Source organism: Nyctereutes procyonoides, unplaced genomic scaffold (genome assembly GCF_905146905.1).
Source record: "Nyctereutes procyonoides isolate TBG_1078 unplaced genomic scaffold, NYPRO_anot_genome, whole genome shotgun sequence".
In the NCBI taxonomy this organism is placed as follows: Eukaryota; Metazoa; Chordata; class Mammalia; order Carnivora; family Canidae; genus Nyctereutes; species Nyctereutes procyonoides.
Window position 1 is genome coordinate 42841811 of NW_026575125.1, and position 18784 is coordinate 42860594.

The 18784-nt window shown below is 40.6% G+C and overlaps 1 protein-coding gene across 2 annotated transcripts in view; it reads left to right on the top strand.

Moving 5' to 3' along the window:
- Positions 1-18784, top strand: part of CLCN5 (chloride voltage-gated channel 5) — a 152948-nt gene that overhangs the window by 27470 nt on the left and 106694 nt on the right. The window lies entirely within an intron of this gene.

Here is an 18784-nt window from a genome sequence, read left to right on the forward strand (position 1 = left end):
GGCAGGGGTTGGAACAGGAAATGCTTCAGAGGTGCCTTTGTGATTCAGTTAAGTTATGGTGACACTGATCTTCTGGTGAATTTTCAAACTGCAGATTTTGTTTGGTAAAGCCCAAACTGATCCACATGTGTAGGGAATTGTGCTACAGTCTCCCTGGTCTGTCTTATCTTTTTGGGCATTAATGCTGTTGCTTTCACTTACAAACAGCCTATTTTTGAGCCTTACAGCTGATTATTTTCTGCTTGTTTTGTCTTAGTTGTTTTCAGTTTAGGGGCTGCAGAGACAGAACAGGCTCATTTAGTAACCATGCACGTTGCATTCTGCTCCCCCCACTCTTAAATATAGAATAAAATCACCCAAATTGTACAACCATGGTGAAAATACTCTGCAAGAAAGCAAAGAAGAGCCGAAGTTTAGAGACTAACATAAACAGTCATTACAAGACTAGAAATATATGTGTAAGAGAGATTTTGACAGCAGTGTCCTTTATCTTCCTAGTAAACTATATTCTGGAAAACGTTTCTTCTTTGTTTTCTTTTTGTTTTTGGACCAGAGCCATACCACTTCCAGGAGGTCATCACTTTGTGTTTCCAGTTCAATCTAGCCCTTCATCCAAGATTCCTAGAATCTTTTATTTGATCTAGTGCAGCCTCTGACTCAGGCTAGCAGTCTACTCACCACTAACCATTTCTGTTACCTGACAAGTAGTGGTTCTGGAGTGGGGCTGCCTGAATTTGAATTCTAGCTCTGATCAACTAGCTGTGGTTGGCCTTGGGCAGATTATTCAACTCCTCTGTGCATTAGTTCTCTTGCCTGCAAACTGGGGATAATGGTACCCACCTTACAGAATTCTTGTGAAGATTAAGTCAGATAATAATTGTATAGTACTTATTAGGCCTTCTAGCACATTCTTGTTGCTGTAACCAGTATTGATATTCCATTGACATCAGGACTGAAATGTTTGAAAATCCCTCTTTATTTTGAGCTGAAATCTCTTGATAATCTCTAACCATTGTGCCACACAGGAAAACATCTAACCCTTCGTTTACTTGCCAGCTTTCAGATATTTGGACAGGGATATTGTATCAGTTTGAGAGAATATTACCTACTTTTTTTTTTTGGCTAAAGAGCCTTTTCAGATGAAGTCCCATTAAACCTGTTGAATATTTTAAAAACAGCATTCGTGGGGTGCCTGGGTGGCTCAGTTGGTTAAGCATCTGCCCTTGGCTCAGGTCATCATCCTAGGGTCCTGGGATTAAGCCCCATGTTGGTTGGGCTCCCTGCTCAGCAGGAAGTCTGCTTCTCCTTCTCCCTCTGCCTGCTGTTCCCCCTGCTTGTTATCGCTCCTTCTGTCAAATAAATAAAATCTTAAAAAAAGAAATAAAAACAGCATTCATGTATTTTTCCATCAGATAATTTTTGAATCCTCTTCTTTGTACCAGACACTGTGCTGTGTGCTGGGGAGTACAACGGTGGGTTGTACCTTTGTCCCTCTTATATTTCAATCCCGATTCCAGCCTGTTGACACTTGTGTATTCTAGTTCTCTTTGAAAACAGATTAACTGGGTCTCTGTGTTTTCCATCACTCATAACCTTGGTGAACATGTTTTCTCTGTCGTCTTTAACTTGTTGGGCTAAAAATGGTTATAAGAGTAGTACCAAGTACAGAGCCCCAAGATAAGCATCTAGATCTCCTTTTGTGAGGTTAACATTGATCCATTAATCAATGTCCTTTAAAATTGTTTCTTGTTTTGGGTTGCTTGGGTGGCTCAGTGGTTGAGCATCTGCCTTTGGCCCAGGGCATGATCCCGCGGTCCCGGGATCGAGTCCCACAAAGGCTCCCTGCATGGAGCCTGCTCCTCCCTCTGCCTATGTCTCTGCCTCTCTCTGTGTGTCTCTCATGAATAAATAAATAAAATCTTTAAAAAATAAAATAGTTTCTTATTGTGAAATAGTCACAGATTCAGAGGATGTTTCAAAGGGATATACCGAGAAGTCCCACGCACCCTTCCTCTAGCTTCTCCCAATATTAACTTGTGACACGGCTACAGGACAGTATCAAAACTGAGAAACTGACAGTGGTATAGTCCAAAGAACTTAGTTCAGATTGTGTGTGTGTATGTGCACGCGTGTGTTTAGCTCCATGGAGTTTTGTCACATATATGGATTTATGTAATCACCAGCACAGTCAAGGTACTTAATTTTACCATCACTACAAGACTCCCTTGTTCTCCCCCTTTACAGCCCCCTTTACAGCCACATCTCTTACCCTTCCCAATGCTTACTCCCTGACAACTGTTCTCTATCTCTATAATTGTTATTTCACAAATGTCACATAAATGGAATCATGCAACATATATCATTTTGAGATTGGCTTTTTTTTCACTCAGTGTAATTTTTTGAGGTTCATCCAAGTTGTTGCATTTATCAATGGTTCCTTTTTATCGCTGAGTAGCACTCTATTAGCATTCCTTTTTGAGTAAGGTTATTCAGCCAGTCATAGATCAGTCTACCTTTATAACACTGCAGGACACATCTCACTGTCTCACATGAATGTATCCTATAGGGAGAAATGTCTTCAGTGACTTACTGAAACTCAAAAACACTTAGTTGGTGGCATTGCCTGGGTCTACCAGTCTTGCTACCTGATCATTGCTCATAACCATCAGTTTAATACTGTTTTTTTTTCCCATTCATATCAGCAGTCTTTGATTTCTGAGTCTTTGATGTTTGGCTTTTGAAAATTGGGCTGTTGTCAAACTATAGTCTTCCTTCAGTTTTGTAGTGAGCCATGATTTTTCAGAGAGTACTAGCAGTGGCTTCTCAATCAGGAATGTTGGTTGTCCCAGTACCATGGGATATCCTTGATGTGGGCCCACAGACCCAAACTCATTTTCAACTGCTTGCTCCTCTCAGTATCTCAGCATCTTTTGGGCCCTGATGAACTATTATTCATATTTATGCTACTGTTTCAATTTGAAAATTATCCTTATCATTTAAGTGAAATAGAAATAGGAACTGAGTCATCTCACTGGTGTTCTTGCTTGCTTACTTGCTCTCTCTCTTTCACCTGTTCACATATATCTTCTATTTAGGGTCAGTGAAGTTACCTTGAAAAATCCAAGCTTGCTATAGCTACGTTAGTTCTTGTAGCCTGCCAGCCAGTTTCTTGTGTAGCTCCATTGTGTTCTTTAGTTATTTCTCCTTTTTGTCCTTCAAGGACATGGGGAATTGATGATACTATGAGAACTCCCCTCCCCCCAATCTTTTATTCTTAAACAGTCCACTGAAGAGCCACTGTGGTCTCATGTAAAAACTTTCACTCCCAGTATCTGGGGAACATCTTTGTACCTCTCACTTTTTTGTCCTTGGTCATTACTGAATAGCAATTAAGAGGACATGGCCATAAAGTTTCTTTCACTTCTACTTTTACCAATCAGTTCTTCTTTCTTAGTCAAACTCATACAGAGTTGTAGTTCCCCTTGTTGCCTCCTTGGCATCCTAAAGGATGAAATGTCCCTTTATAAGTTCAGCAATCCGTGTCCCTTTCATAGGCATATTGGCTCCTGGCTGACACTACCTTGTAATATCTATTGTCCCCCCTACAACTTCTGTTCTTTGGTCAAGAAATGTCCATATGTTCCCAACCATTTTTCTGGCTCTCTTTGTCTTGATGGCACTATTTTCTTCACTGCCCTCTTACATGGAAGCTGCTCATTCTTGTAATTTCTCAATCCCAAAGCTAGCTTCTGGTGCGAGGATATTGTTCAACAACTTTCCTTTTTCCTTATTCCTTAATATACATGCCATTGGGTATTACTGATTCTCTTCATTGGCATAGGCCAATCTTTGGGTTACCTACTCATATTCTTTGGGGCCTCTGGTGCTCAGGTTAGTATTCTATGATATCCTGACTCCTGACATCATCTTAGACTGTGTCAGTGGCCACACAGATGCATCCTCAAATGCTCCAGCATAGCACTTCCTTGAACTGGAACTGGAAGTGTTCTACTTCTGATATTTCAAACTCTGAAATTCAGCTTTTCGACTAAAATCTCTAACCCTCCACATCTCCTATTCTCTTGCTCTCCCAGAACCTCTTGGGCATCATTGACATGTTATAGTCCCTTTTCTTTTCTTCCTTGACTTTCGGTCCTGTCTTGCCTCTGCAGTCTTCCTGACCCCATCAACCATTTCCCACCCACATTCAGCGCTGTCTGCCATTTGATATTAATCCCTACCAGTATTGTCCATTCCCTTACATCCCTCTTGTTTCCCTGCACCTGCCCTGCCAATCCCTAAACCAAGATGGACTTTAGCATCTGTTGGCTTCTGCCCTGTTCCCAGGCTGCCGTGTAGTACTCGGGAAAATCATCTCACCATGCTGATTATATCCATGACCAAACTGTGATTTCTGACCACAGCTGGCTCCTCAACGGCTGCCCACTAATCCTTTTTTATACATTCCTAGTTGGTTCCTTTTCTAATTTCCCACAACATCTGTTCCATTTTCTTATTATACCCTTTTGGTGCCCCCAATTTAGCCTCCCCCCATCTCCAACTCCCCTCAGCACATCATTTAGTTACGCACTTCCCTGAAAAAGATAGAGTCCATTCCTTGCAAACTCTTCTCTTTGCCTTGAAACATTTATTTCCATGGCTACTTTTATTTTTGTATCATTTTTTTTCCAAGGCTAACCTGACTTTTTGCATATCCCCAGATGCCTCCTTATAGATATTCTGTTTCATAAATCTCTCCTTTCTCTCTTTGCATCTTTAGTATTTTTTCTCAAAGAGCTCTTTTTCTTCTGTCTATACACATACCCAAGAATCCCTCTTCTATCTATTTCCCAAGCATTCTTTTAACCTGCCATCCTCATAGACTAATGGGATATCTTTTTCCTTCATCTTATCTGAAAATTTCTGGGAAGACCCATCTGTGCATCCATCTTTCTGTCATCAACTCATAGAATCTGCCTTGTGTGCCCTTCTCTCTACTAAAGACTGACCTTTCACAGGTCAGCAGTGACTTCAAAATTCAGATTGGGTGGATTGGATGTCCTGAGATACAGGAAACAGAGGAGGGAAGAAGTGTGTGTGTGTGTGTGTGTGTGTGTGTGTGTGTGTACGTACGTACATATGTATACATACACAGAGTTGCCCATGGTTGTTGAGAGGGGAAAAGAAGCATTAGGGAGAGGGATAGAATTCAATACTGTACCTTTCTTCTGTTCCAGGGAAGTTCATCACATGATCTAATAACATTACTTCTTTCTCCTTGCTTTTATTCTCAACCATTAGGCAACATGTTTTCACCATTTGGTTTGTTGAAGTCTAGAAGTACCACCATTTTACTATAAGTGATGATAATGATGATCTTATCTACCTTTTGGGTGCTCACTGTGTACCACATATTGTGATAGATATTTAAATGCATTATAACCTTTAATCTTCATGATAGCTTAGTGAAATAAGTATTCTAATACCCATTTTATAGATGGGCCAATGAAAGTTCAGAAAGAGTAAATGTCTTAACCAGGATCACATGACAAGTAAGAGGCAGCACAAGGGAGTTGAGCCCTGGTCAGCCTGGCTTCAAATTTCTCTTTTACTATACTCTACTGCCTTCTATGATCTAGTGCCAGATGCTATATCACTAGCTCTTGATGATAACTGTGAGATCATATTTGCTTTCCGGTGTTTCAAGTACCTGGTGACTTTGTTACTGCTCCTCTGTTAAATTGGTGTGTGGATTTCTTCAGCCCTAGGTGTGATTTCTGGCTGTTTTGTCCAGCCTTTCTCTGGAAGAATAGTAGGTATCTCTCCCACTATGGTTTTTCTTTCTATGTCACATTTTTATTGGTGGTATTTTTGCCCTTCCCTTAACATTTTCCTTTGAGTCCCTATTCATCATGTTAAAGAATCTCTCAAAGGATAATTTCTTCTTGGTCTGTGGAAAATCTATCTCTTGCCAGAAGTCCATCGTTCTGAGATTCTAAGTAATTGTCCAGAAAAACCACATCCTGTTCTTAGACATCATCTAAGTAGCAATACACTCAACTCCCATATCTTCCCTTCTAGTCAAAGGCTATGACCTTCAACGGGAAGAAGGTGTGAACAGCTTCCACAGTGCCCATGAGGTATTCGGTTTTCTACCCAAGCTTTTGGAGTCAGTAGATACAGTCCAGGTTCTTCTTGGGTGTAGAATTTGTTCCAAAGCTAACAATTTGCAGGAAGAAAAATAAGCTGGAAGATGGGTAAGTGTCCATGTCCATCTCTGTGAAAGAGTCAAAAATGTTTAGGATGGGATAATCAGCTGGGACTGGGAAGAAGGAAAAAAAGGCAACCGCAATGTCACTTGGGCTGGAAGGACAGACACAGATGAAGACAACTGCAGACTTAACAGGAAACACTGTTTCTCCCAAAGTCATGCAGCAGCCATGAAAAGCCACAAAGTCACCCTCATTCAGTGAATACTGCTTTCTTGTCGAAGATGCCCCAGACCCACTGGGCTGTGTCCCTTTGATACCAGAGACTCCCAATTTCTGAGCTGCCCATGCCTCAGAACAGCACCCCATGAATCCCCAGTTTATTCCAGCTTCTCATCTTGCCTCAGAAATAATAACCACTCCGGAACTGACCACAGCTTTCCTTAACATCTTCTTCGGAATCGCTCAGCAGGAACCCAACAGCAACTTACTTCCTCCCTGCTGGTTCTCTCCTCTCATGGTTCCTCTGGACTCCCCTCCCTTATGAGGAGTAAATAAATGCGACTTTGCCAGACTACAGACTTGTCCTTGGTGGTCTCTGGCAGATTAGGCTTTGAATGTCACTCTCACCTAGAGAGAGCTTCCCTGAAATGGAAATTTGGTCTCTTTAATTAAAGTTCAGGCATAGCCACTTCCATATTTCCTACCCTTGAGAATGAAGCTCCCTCCCCTTGGGCTCAGGCTGGTCACACATTGATATGATGCCATTGTAGCCTGGAGGCAATAGTATGAGCTGAAACCCCAGCATCAGAACGATATTAGGGCTTGATGTACTCATGTCAGTACTATACATGGTGGTAAAAGGGTTGCAGACTTAACGAGCAGCCAGACAGTGATCCCGGAAGGAGGTGAGCAGACACAAGTGAGGGACATTCATTGGTTTAAAAAATATTTTTAAGGAAGTGTTTGAGTTGGGGTGGGTTAGAGGGACCAGAGCAAGTGTTTCTGGGTAGAATATAATGACTTGTGTGAAAGGATGGAAGGCAGAATGAGCGAGTCATGTTGGAACAATAATCCCTCTCTTGAGATCGGAGAAACAAGAAACAAGAAAGCTTGCATTTGTTGATCTTTGTTCTCAGTGAAGTGTATGATTTGAGGGCAGGGGAGAGGCTGCTTGCAACAGATGGCCATCATAGTAACATAAAACTAGTCTAGAATGGAGGAACAGAAATGTCTAGCATTACCCAGGACAGAGTGGCTGAAACCAAAGCCTTAATTGTGATGCTTTTGCAGTAAACTAGCACTTTTTTTTTTATCTTGGGCAACTTCATTGAAGTTAGCTAACTGGTTAGATGGTAACTCCACCTCTTTTGAGTCTTTTATTTCCTATTTAGATGTGATGCATGTTGCATTTTTAACTCTGACTTTAAAAATGATACTATTAAGTATGGTAAGTTTGCTGTGGTCTGGAAGAATATTTCAGTAACCATTTATTGAGCACCAACCATGTGCCAGAAACTGTCAAATGATGTTTTGAATAATTGAGCTACTCTTGTTCAAATCAAAGTGGCTAACTACTTACACAAAGTATATTCTTTAGAAAGAGCTGTCACAGAAGTATTTGAGAGATTGCACCTTGAAAAGAAACTTCATCAATCTCATCCAATTGTTAAGTAAAATCAGTGTATTTTAGCCAGAAGTGTAGCTTGAAATAGACTTTCCAGTTATTTTTTTAAAATATTTTAAACAAAAAAAAAGAAAAAAAAATAAAATATTTTAAACAAAAAAAATAAATATTTTAAACATATTTTTTTATTCTTTTTTATTTATTTATGATAGTCACAGAGAGAGAGAGAGAGAGAGAGAGAGAGAGAGAGAGAGAGAGGCAAAGACACAGGCAGAGGGAGAAGCAGGCTCCATGCACCGGAGCCCGACATGGGATTTGATCCCAGGTCTCCAGGATCGCGCCCTGGGCCAAAGGCAGGCGCCAAATCACTGCGCCACCCAGGGATCCCAGACTTTCCAGTTATAACTTTAATGAACAAGAAGCAATTTAGTGCCAGGCTCTGTTCTAAGCATTTTACAAATATTAACTCCTTAATCCTCACAACAGCCCTATGGGGCAGATACTATTTTCACTCCCATATAGTAGATGAGGAAACTGAGTCCTGTAGAGGTTTAGTACCTTGCCCAAAGTTAACAAAGCTATTAAGTTGTGATGTTGGGATTTGAATACTGGCAGCCCGTCTCCACAGTCTATCCTACGTGTACTGAGCTGCAAATAGGATCTTTCTGAGGGACCTGTAAGGTTAATTAGTTCAAGTGGGTTTGTCATGCCCCCTGAAATCCTGCGTATACAATCAATGTGTTTATCAAACTCCTTTATCCCTGTATAAAGATCTTTCTACCCAATTCTAATCCAGATTATGACACATTCTGAATTAAGGCTATTTCTTTTTAAACTTTGTGGGTTTTTTTTTTTTTTGCTATGTTTTTGAGTACTTATCTTGCCAGACACTTGTCTCCAGGTCTTTCAGCCTTCATGCTGTTCAGTTTCACAAGCCCTCCTGTCCACTGCTCCAACAGCAGATTCCTACACACCCCATGTGGGATGAATGACTATCCTGCCTCAGTCTGTTGGTGACCCACTCTCCAAAGTTCAGGGAAAAAACCTTTCTTAAAGTATATCAGTATGCACAATGACTAAAAATTGTATCACATACAACAAAATGTGTGCTCTTGGACACCCAGCAGCAGAATTGGAATAAATCAGTCAACAGTCATGTGTTGCTCCTTCCACTTGGAAGTTGAACACCTGAAATCATGTTCCTCCTCAGCTTAAAACCGGGAGCACCGAAGTAGCAAAGGGGTTGAAGGATCTGCTTAGGCCTGGTCTAAGGATTTATGGGATTCTGTTTGGCCTTGAGAACATGTGATTTTTATGTATTCCTTATGAGCTTTGTCTCAACAAACAGTGACATCAGTAAACTGCCCATATTTGGGACGCCTGGGTGGCTCAGTGGTTGAGCGGCTGCCTTTGGCTCAGAGTGTGATCCCAGGGTCCAGGGATTGAGTCCTACATTGGGCTCCCTGCAGGGAGTCTGCTTATCCCTCTGTCCGTCTCTGCCTTTCTCTGTGTCTTATGAATAAATAGATAAAATTAAAAAAAATAAACTGCCCATATTTAAAATGTACGTGATCAATTTTAAAATACTTATATACCTGTGAAACCATCACCGTAATCAAGATAAACTCTCCATTACTTCCAAAAGTTTCTTCCCAGTCTTGTCTTTTTTTCTTAAAAAGCTTTTATTTATGAGAGAGAGAGAGAGAGAGAGAGAGAGAGAGAGAACGTACAAGCAGGGGGAGCAGCAGAGGGAGAGGGAGAAGCTGGCTCCCTCCGGAGCAGGAAACCCAATGTGGGGCTTGATCCCAGGACCCCAGGATCATGAGCTGAGCTGAAGGCAGACACCTAACTGACTGAGACCCCCAGTCGCCCCTTCTCAGTCTTTCCTTAATTCCTCCTTTCTGTCCTTCTCAGCCAGCCCCACAGCCAATTGGCTTTCTAGCACTATGTGATAAAAATGTTAATTTGCATTTCTTAGAGTTTGATGTAAATGGAATCATACAGTATGTAGCCACTGTTGTTTGGCTCCTTTTGTCTAGCATATTTATTATGGGAGTCATCCATGTTGTATGTACCAGTGCATGGAGTTTTTTTGTTCTGGAGTATGGATATACCACAATTTATCTATTCCCCTGTTGATGGACATTGGGTTGGAGTGGTTTTTGGTTTTTAGCTACTATGAGTAATGCTACTACAAACATTCGTGAGCAGATCTTTTAATGGACGTATATTTTCTTTCTCTTGGGTAAATAGCTAAGACAGGAATGAGTACATCATACAGTAAGCATATACTTCTTTAAGAAACTGCCACCCTCTTATCCAAAGTGGTTGCTGGATATGTGGTGGGAATGTAAAATGGTAGAGTCAAGGACTTTCAGTTGCTCCATATCCAATACCAATACTTGATGTGGCCAGTGCACTTAATTTTTGCCATTCTAGTAGGTGTATAGTGGTACTTCATTGTAGCATTAGTCTGTCTTTTACTTTTAACTTTTGTCATATTTGAAGCATTTTTTAATAGATAGCATATAGTACATAGGTTCTTGCTTTTTAAAACCAGTCTGTATTTCTGCCTTTATTTGGTTTGTTTAGACTCTTTACATTCCAAATATAACTCTTCATATAACTCACCTATTTAAACTATATGGTTTAATGGTTTTTATTACGTTCAGAGTTGTGCAGCCATCACCACAATCTTCTTTTCGAATATTTTTATCACCCTGAAAGCAACCCCGTATCAATTAGCAATCAATCTCACTCCCCTTTCCCCCACACCAGCCGTAAGCCAACCCTAATCTACTTCTTGTCCCTGTATAATCACCTATTCTGGAGATTTCCTTGAAATGGATTCATACAATATGTGGTCTTTTGTGACTGGCTTCTTTCACTTTGCATAATGTTTTCAGGGTTAATCCATCTTGTAGCATGTGTCAATAATACTTCATTTTTGTGGCTGAAAAATATTCCATTGTGTAGATATGCCACATTTTGACAATCAGTTGATGGACTTTGGTATTGTTTCTACTTTTGGGATATTATGAATAATGCCACTATGAACATTTACACGTAAATATTTGGGTAGCTATATGTTTTCATTTCTCTTGGCTGTATACTGAGGAATGGAATTGCTGGGGCATATTGTAACTGTTTACTCTTTTGCAGAACTGCCAGTTTTTTTTTTCCTAAAGCAGCTGCATCATTTTCCATTTCCAGCAGCAATGTCTGAGGGTTCCAATTTTAATGCATCCTTGCCAGCACTTGTTATTGTCTGTCATGGGATATTCTTTCCATTGACTTAGCTCTTGTTTAATTTCTTCTAAAAATGTTTTGGAGTTTTCAGAGTACTGATTTTATACTGCTTTTATTACATTTATTCCCGAGTATTTTATTATTTTTGATGGCATTATAAATGTAATTTTTTTCTAAATTCCATTTCAGCTTGTCATTGCTACTGTGTGAAAATGCTGTTGATTTTTATATGTTAACCTTGTGTTCTGCAGCCTTACTGAACTCATTTATTAGTTCTAGTAATGTTTGGTGAATTCCTTAGGATTTTCTGTATACATGATCATGTCCCCAGTATTTACACATAGTTTTACCACTTACTTTCCAATCTAGATACCTTTTATTTATTTTTCCAGCCTAATATCCCTGGCTAGAATTTCTAATACAGTACTGAATAGAAGTGGTAAGAGTGTACATCTTTTTCCTGATTTTAGGGAGAAAGCATTCGGTCTTCACCATTAATTATGTTACCTCTGGGCTTTTTGTAGTTTATCTTTAATTATGTTGAGGAAGTTCTATTCCTAATTTATTGATGGTTTTATCAGAAAAGACTCTAAATAGCCAAAGGAGTCTTGAAAAAGCAAAGCAAAGCTAGAGGTATCACTAATCCAGACTTCAAGCTATATTACAAAGCTGTAGTAATCAGAATAGTATGGTACTGGCACAAGAATAGATACACAGATCAATGAAACAGAAGACTCGAGAAATGAATCCACAACTATATGGTCAAATAATTTTTGGCAAAGCAGGATAGAATGCCTTATGGGGAAAAGTCTCTTCAATAAATGGTGTTTGGAAAACTGGACAACAACATGCAAAAGAAAGAAACAGGACCACTTTCTTACACCATACACAAAAACAAGTTTAAGATAGATGAAAGACCTAAATGTGAGACAGGAAACTATAAAAATCCTAGAAGAGAATACAGGCAATAACCTCTTTGACATAATAGCAGCCTCTTTCTAGATATGTCTCTTGAGGCAAGGGAAACAAAAGCGAAAAGAAATTATTGGGACTTCATCAAAATAAAAAGGATCTGCATAGCGAAGGAGACAATGAAACTAAAAGGCAACCTACTGAGTGGGAAAAGATATTTTCAAATGACATACTTAATAAAGGGTTAGTATCCAAAATATATAAAAAATGTCTAAAACCCAACACCCAAAAACCAAATAATCCAATTAAAAATGGGCAGAAGAGGGCAGCCTGGGTGGCTTGGTGGTTTAGCGTCACCTTTGGTCCAGGGTGTGATCCTGGAGACCCGGGATTGAGTCCCACATCGGGCTCCCTGCGTGGAGCCTGCTTCTCCCTCTGCCTGTGTCTCTGCCTCATTCTCTCTCTCTCTCTCTCTCTCTCTCTCTCTCATGAATAAATAAATACAAATAAAAAAATCTTTAAAAAAATGGGCAGAACATATGAACAGTGATTTCTCCAGAGAAGACCTTCAGATGGCCAACAGACACATGAAAAGATGCTCACTCATCATCAGGGAAGTAGAAATCAAAACCACAATGCAGTATCACCTCACACCTGACAGAATGCCTAAAATCAACACAAGAAACAACAGGTATTGGTGAGGATATGGAGAAAAAGAGACCCTCTTACACTGTTGTGGGAATGCAAATTGGTGCAGCCATTGTGGAAAACAGTGTGGAGGTTCCTCAAAAAGTCAAAGAAAGACAAGTACCATATGATTTCACTCATATGTGGAATTTAAGAAACGAAAGAAGCAAAGTGAAAGAGAGAATAAGAGAAAATGACAGACCAAAAAACAGACTCATAACTATTGAGAACAAACTGATGGTTACCAGGGGAAGGTCAGTAGGGAGATGGGTGAAATAGATGATGGGGATTAAGGAGTGCACTCATTGTGATGAGCACCAGGTGTTGTGTGGAAATGTTGAATCACTATATTGTACACCTGAAACTAATCTAACTCTGTCTCTTAACTAACTGGAATTGAAATTAAAAAAAAGGGACAGGGTGTGGCAGCCTCTGCCCTGGGAGTGAGCTGGGGTGAGGGTGATCAGGGCCTAGCATTCTTGGACTGCTGCACCTGAAGAAGAGTTTCTGCCCTACAAGTGGGAGCTAGGTAAGAGAGGGGAGATTTGGTCTTTTTGGCTCTGCCTGATGGGAATACAACTTCTGCAATGCCAGGCGGTGAGGGTGATGAGAAACACCAGCAACCTGCCCCTCCTGGGGTGAAACTGTAGCCCCAGAGTGGCAGTGGTGAGGGGCAGGTGCCCCCATCTTCTTGGCTATCCAGGGTAGAGCCTCTGTAACACAGAGCTTGTGTAAGGATGGTAAGGAAAGCAAGCCTTTGCTCAATTGTCATCTACTCTCACTGTTCTTGCTCAGATTTAATAGTTTTTCTTCAATGTATGCTTCTCCATTTGCTGATTGCCCTTAGGACAATTTCCAGGCACTTTAAATGATTGCTTTTAAAAATAATTTTTACCAGTTAAATTGTTGCTTTGCTGGGGAGAGAGTGGGCCAAGCTCTTTACTCTGCCATTCTATAGGTCTCAATGATTAGAACTTCTAATTTTAAAAAAAGGAAATACTTTCAAACTTACAGAAAATTTGCAAAAAAATGTAAAAGTGCAAAGAACACCCTTTACCCAGATTCACCTATTGTTAACATTTTACTCCGTTTGCATGCTCTGTTGTGTATATGCATATGTATACTATATATTTTCTGAGCCACCTGAGGGTAAAGTACATACATCTTGGCCCTTTACCCTGACTGTGTATTTCTTAGGATTAGAGATATTCTTTTACATAATCATAGCATAATTACCAATTTCAGTTAACACTGATTCTTTAACCTGCCATAGGAATTCTGATCTTCTCTATTTTTATCTCATGGTTTCTCCCTCTGTTTTTGTATGTGTTTTACATTGTACATGATATTAATAGAGCAGTGCATCATGGGAGTCCATGCTTGAATGTTTTCTTACTGATAGACCTGTACAATAAAAAGCTTTGTGAAGCAGCCAATCCAGAGTTTGGCCAAGTGCTTTCATCATAGTGGCTCAACTGATCTTACCACCACCTTGTGACATAAGCAAGATATATTTCCCCACCCATATCAAATATGAAGAAACACTGAAGAATTCACTAAAGTTACAAAGCTTTGCAAGTGTTAGAGTGGGCCTCACAGTCAAGATTTCTGACCCCAGAGGCCGTACTCTTTCCACACCAAATGGCCATGCTGAATAAGCTCTCAGCTGTCTACATGTGACTTTCCTACTTAAGAATTCTAAAGCAGTGTAAGGTCATATGACTCTAAAACCTGTGCCAGATGCTTCCAGCATATAGATGTAAAGACATTGTGGCTCAGTGAGGTCAAGTGGCCGTCGTTTCCTATCCACCTTCTCCCCCTTCCCTAAGCAAAATGGGGAAAAGGAAATCTTACTGTCATATCCCTTCCTCCTCTCAAAATGACCCCCATATAGCCCTGGAAATGTTTGACTTGATTGTATAACAACATTTATATGGCACTTTACTGATTCCGAAGCAGTTTAACACATTATTTAATTTTAGAGCCACAACAACCCTGTAAAAACAGGATCTCAAGGTGATGTGTGTGTGCCTTCAAGTCTGAGCAGCGCTTCTCTGGGGGTACTGACCTTTTGCCTCTACTCAGATCTGGCTCTCATTGTCCTCTCACCAAATTCCTGGTCATGTCCACGATTTTCTTGTCATAACTAGCGCCAGAGAGACTTGCCCTATAGCCAGACAATTTCTCTTTAGTCGAAGGTGGCTGTCTTTAGAGAGTGGGATATAGAAGATAATCTAGGATGTGGGAAGGAAATAATTAGAATTTTTTTGGCCATTTCTCTAGCTGTTCTTTCTCTGTATCTTCTTGTTTAACAGTTTTATTAAAATATAAATCACAGGGCACCTGGGTGGCTCAGTTGGTTAGGGGTCTGCCTTCAGCTTGTGTCATTGTCCCAGGGTCCTGGGATTGAGCCCAGCATCAGGCTCCCTGCTCAGCCGGGAGTCTCTTCTCTCTGCCTCTACCTCTCTCTCCTGCTCATGCTCTCTTTCTCTCAAATAAATGAATAAAATCTTTAAAAATACATATAAATCTCATTCTGTTAGCTCATCCATTTAAAGTGTAGGATTTGATGGTTTTAAGTCTATCCACACTAATTTCAAAACATTTGTGTCCTACCAAAAGCAACCCTGTGTCCATTAGCAGTTACTGCTCATTCTCCCCAGCAACCCGCCCCCCCCCCGCCCAGTTCTCCTGCCCAGGTAACCACTAATCTTTCCATCTCTATAGAGTTGCCTCTTCTCGACATCTCATATAAATGGAATCACACAATATGCAATCTTTTGTATCTGGCTTCTTTCACTCAGCATAATGTTTTCAAGGTTCATCCATGTCATAGTATGTAACAGAACCTCACTCATTTTGATTGCCTGATAATATTCCATTGTGTGGATCGACCACATTTTGTTTACCCATTCACCAGTTGATGGACATTAGTATGGTTCCACTTTTTTGCTATTATGAATAATGCTGCTATGAACATTTGTGTACAAGTGTTTTGGTGACATGTTTTCATTTCTCTTGGATATGACTGTGTTCCTTGATTAGCGTAAGTGGTATATTTTCAACTCTGAGAGGAAAAAAAAGAGGAAAGAGAATGTGGTTTTTATGGGGAATACAATTTTTATTTCCTTTTTGGCTTTCCATGTTTTCCCTCTCAGCCCTATTCTCTAGACCTTCCTATTTAACTAGCTCTTTCCCCATCTTCCTGCCTGCTTCTTACTCCTGCCAGGGATGCTGCAAGGTGAAAGGACACATTTATGTAGTAAAGTTGAAGTACTAAATCCTTCACTACATTATACCTCTGAAACTAGTAATACATTTTATGTTAATTAAATTGAATTTAAATAAAAAAATTTAAAAGCAGTTATTTTGCATAGAGTTTTCCTTTTTCTTTTTTATTTATTTTCTAAATATTTTACTTACTAGAGATAGAGTAAGAGAGCACAAGCTGGGGGGGGGAGGGACAAAGGGAGAGGGAGAAGCAGACTCACTGCTGAGCAGTGAGCCTGCCATGGGGCTCCATCCCAGGACCCTGAGATCATGACCTGAGCCGAAAGCAGATCCTTAACTGACTGAGCCACCCAGGCCCCCCTTCCTTTTTCTAAATAAGCTTCATGATTCGATGTGTGTCAGGCACAGGGCAATGAGTCTTCAAGCACACTTTACAGGCCAGAGAAGTTTATGGCATTCTTAGTGTATAAATGAGGAGATTGAGTCTCAAAGAAGTGAAATGATGTGACCAGAGTCAGACAGCAAATAAGTGTCAGAATTAGCATTCTAAACCCTGGTACATGTTTCTCCAAGTGTACTATAATTTCCACATAATACTTGCCCAAGTGATGTTTTCCTAGAGTTACCTGAGATGTCTTCATAACTCTCCTTATTAGACTAAAATCAGTACCCAAAGTCATATATCAGAACTACAGGGGGACTTTTTCAAAATATGTGTCTAGACTGGCCCCAGAGAGGATCTATGGAGGAAGACCAAAAAAAAAAAAAAAACCCCAAAAAACGCACCCCACCCAGAAGAAGAACCCCCCCCCCCCTCCATTTCCTCCCTACTGCCTCTTTCCCAGAAGCCAGGGTGTACAAAGGCTGATTTTAGAGTGTGGAGCAGGTGGTGGGCAGGGCTGGGCCAGCCAGCAGCGAGCCAATTCAGATGTGATGATAACAGCTGCTCCTTTCCATTTGCCCATAGCTAGCTGATCTTAATCACCTGGAAGAGGGACAGGGCGCAAAAGGGTCTTTTGTGGCCACGGGCAACTGATGTCAAGCGTCCAGAGTCCATATTTTATCTCTGTTGCAAGCCAGTGGTGAAACTTGGGTTAAGCCGATCCCTTAAATTCCCAGGAGACAGAAGAGAGTAGCGGTTAAGTGTAGGGACTCTGTGCTCTGAGGAAGTGGGTTTAATCTCCAGCTCCAGTACTTGTACTAACTGTACAGCCAGGCTTGACTTTGTGGGCATGTGACATGTGCAGTCCCCCAGAGCCAGGCAGTCACAAGGGCCTTGTACTTGGTTTAATTCTCTACTGTTGCTCTCCTAAAATTCTTAAGTTTTGAACAAGGGACTCTGCATTTTGTGCTGGGGCCCACCAGTTATGCAGCCTGCCCCATGTTACCTTTGGGAAATTACTTAACTGTTCTGAGTTAGTTTCCCCAACTGTTAAATGGGGCTCATACTGAGGTTTATGCAGAAGACACATGTGAAGCATTTACTTGTAGGTGCAGAGTATGTGACTGGTTGATGTTAGCCATCCTTAACAAGGCACTGGGCCTCGGTTTCTTCATCTGTAAAATGAAAGTGCTAGATTAGAGCATGTCTGAGATTTCCTCTGCAATATACAGGATCCCTGTAACATTCCCTAACCCAAAGGAAAGTACTTTGAAAAACATAGTGGCTGCTATTGAAATATAAGGGTTCATTTCCTTTCTTTATGGTCTGGATTAAAACAAACAAACGGGGGCACCTGGGTGGTGCATTTGGTTAAGCATCTGACTCTTGGTTTCGAGACCTCAGGGTCGTGAGATTGAGCTCTGCTTGGGGCTCTGCATTAAGCCCAGAGTCTGCTTAAGACTCTTTCCCTCTCCCTCTGCCCCTCCCCACCAATAAATATATAAAAATCTTTAATAGCAAACAAACATGGTCACATTCATTTTCTCTGCTTGTAGCATCTACCTGAAGTCTTGAGATCTGCTTTGAAAAGTCTTACATAATGATTTTAACCTCTATTGAATCTATTTTAAATGTCTTTTCAGCTCTAAGATGAATAAGGCCTGAGGATCTGATGTGTAACATGGTTACTGTAGTTGATAACAGTGTATTATAAAATTGAAATTTGTTAAAAAAAATTAAAAAAATTGAAGTTTGTTGAGAGTAGAACTTAAATATTCCCACTTAAAAAAAGATAAATATGTGAGGTGATGGATGAATTCATGAACTAGAGGGTCAGAATCCTTTCACAATGTATACTTAAATCACCACAATGTATACTTTAAAGTTCTTACAACGTTATCTGTCAATTACATCTCAGTAAAGCTGAAAAAAATAAAAAAGTGTCCTTTATTTAGTGAATATGATATGTTAAGTGGGGAGGTTCGACTTGTAGACTCTCCTGAAAGGATAGAGTCTTTTTCTTTTTTTTTTAAATTTTTATTTATTTATGATAGTCACAGAGAGAGAGGCAGAGACATAGGCAGAGGGAGAAGCAGGCTCCATGCACCAGCGGCCCAACGTGGGATTTGATCCCAGGTCTCCAGGATCGCGCCCTGGGCCAAAGGCAGGCGCCAAACCGCTGCGCCACCCAGGGATCCCTAGACATTTTTTTCAACCAATGTGCAAGATAAAGATAGGAGCAAGGTGTCTGTGGAAGCATGGGGGGAGAGGGGGTGGTCCTGGAGGGTACAGGAAGATTAAAGGAGTGTTTGTCGTTCTGTTCTAAATGGGAGAAGTGGACCACATGCATCACTGGACATACAGATGTCCCATGGAGACAAAGCACAGGGCCCCACAAAGGCTAGGAAGAGGATCATTGAAATACAAGTTAGAGGGCCAACTTGGGAGAAATGGCAGTGGGCAGGGGGACTTCATCCTCTGAGACAA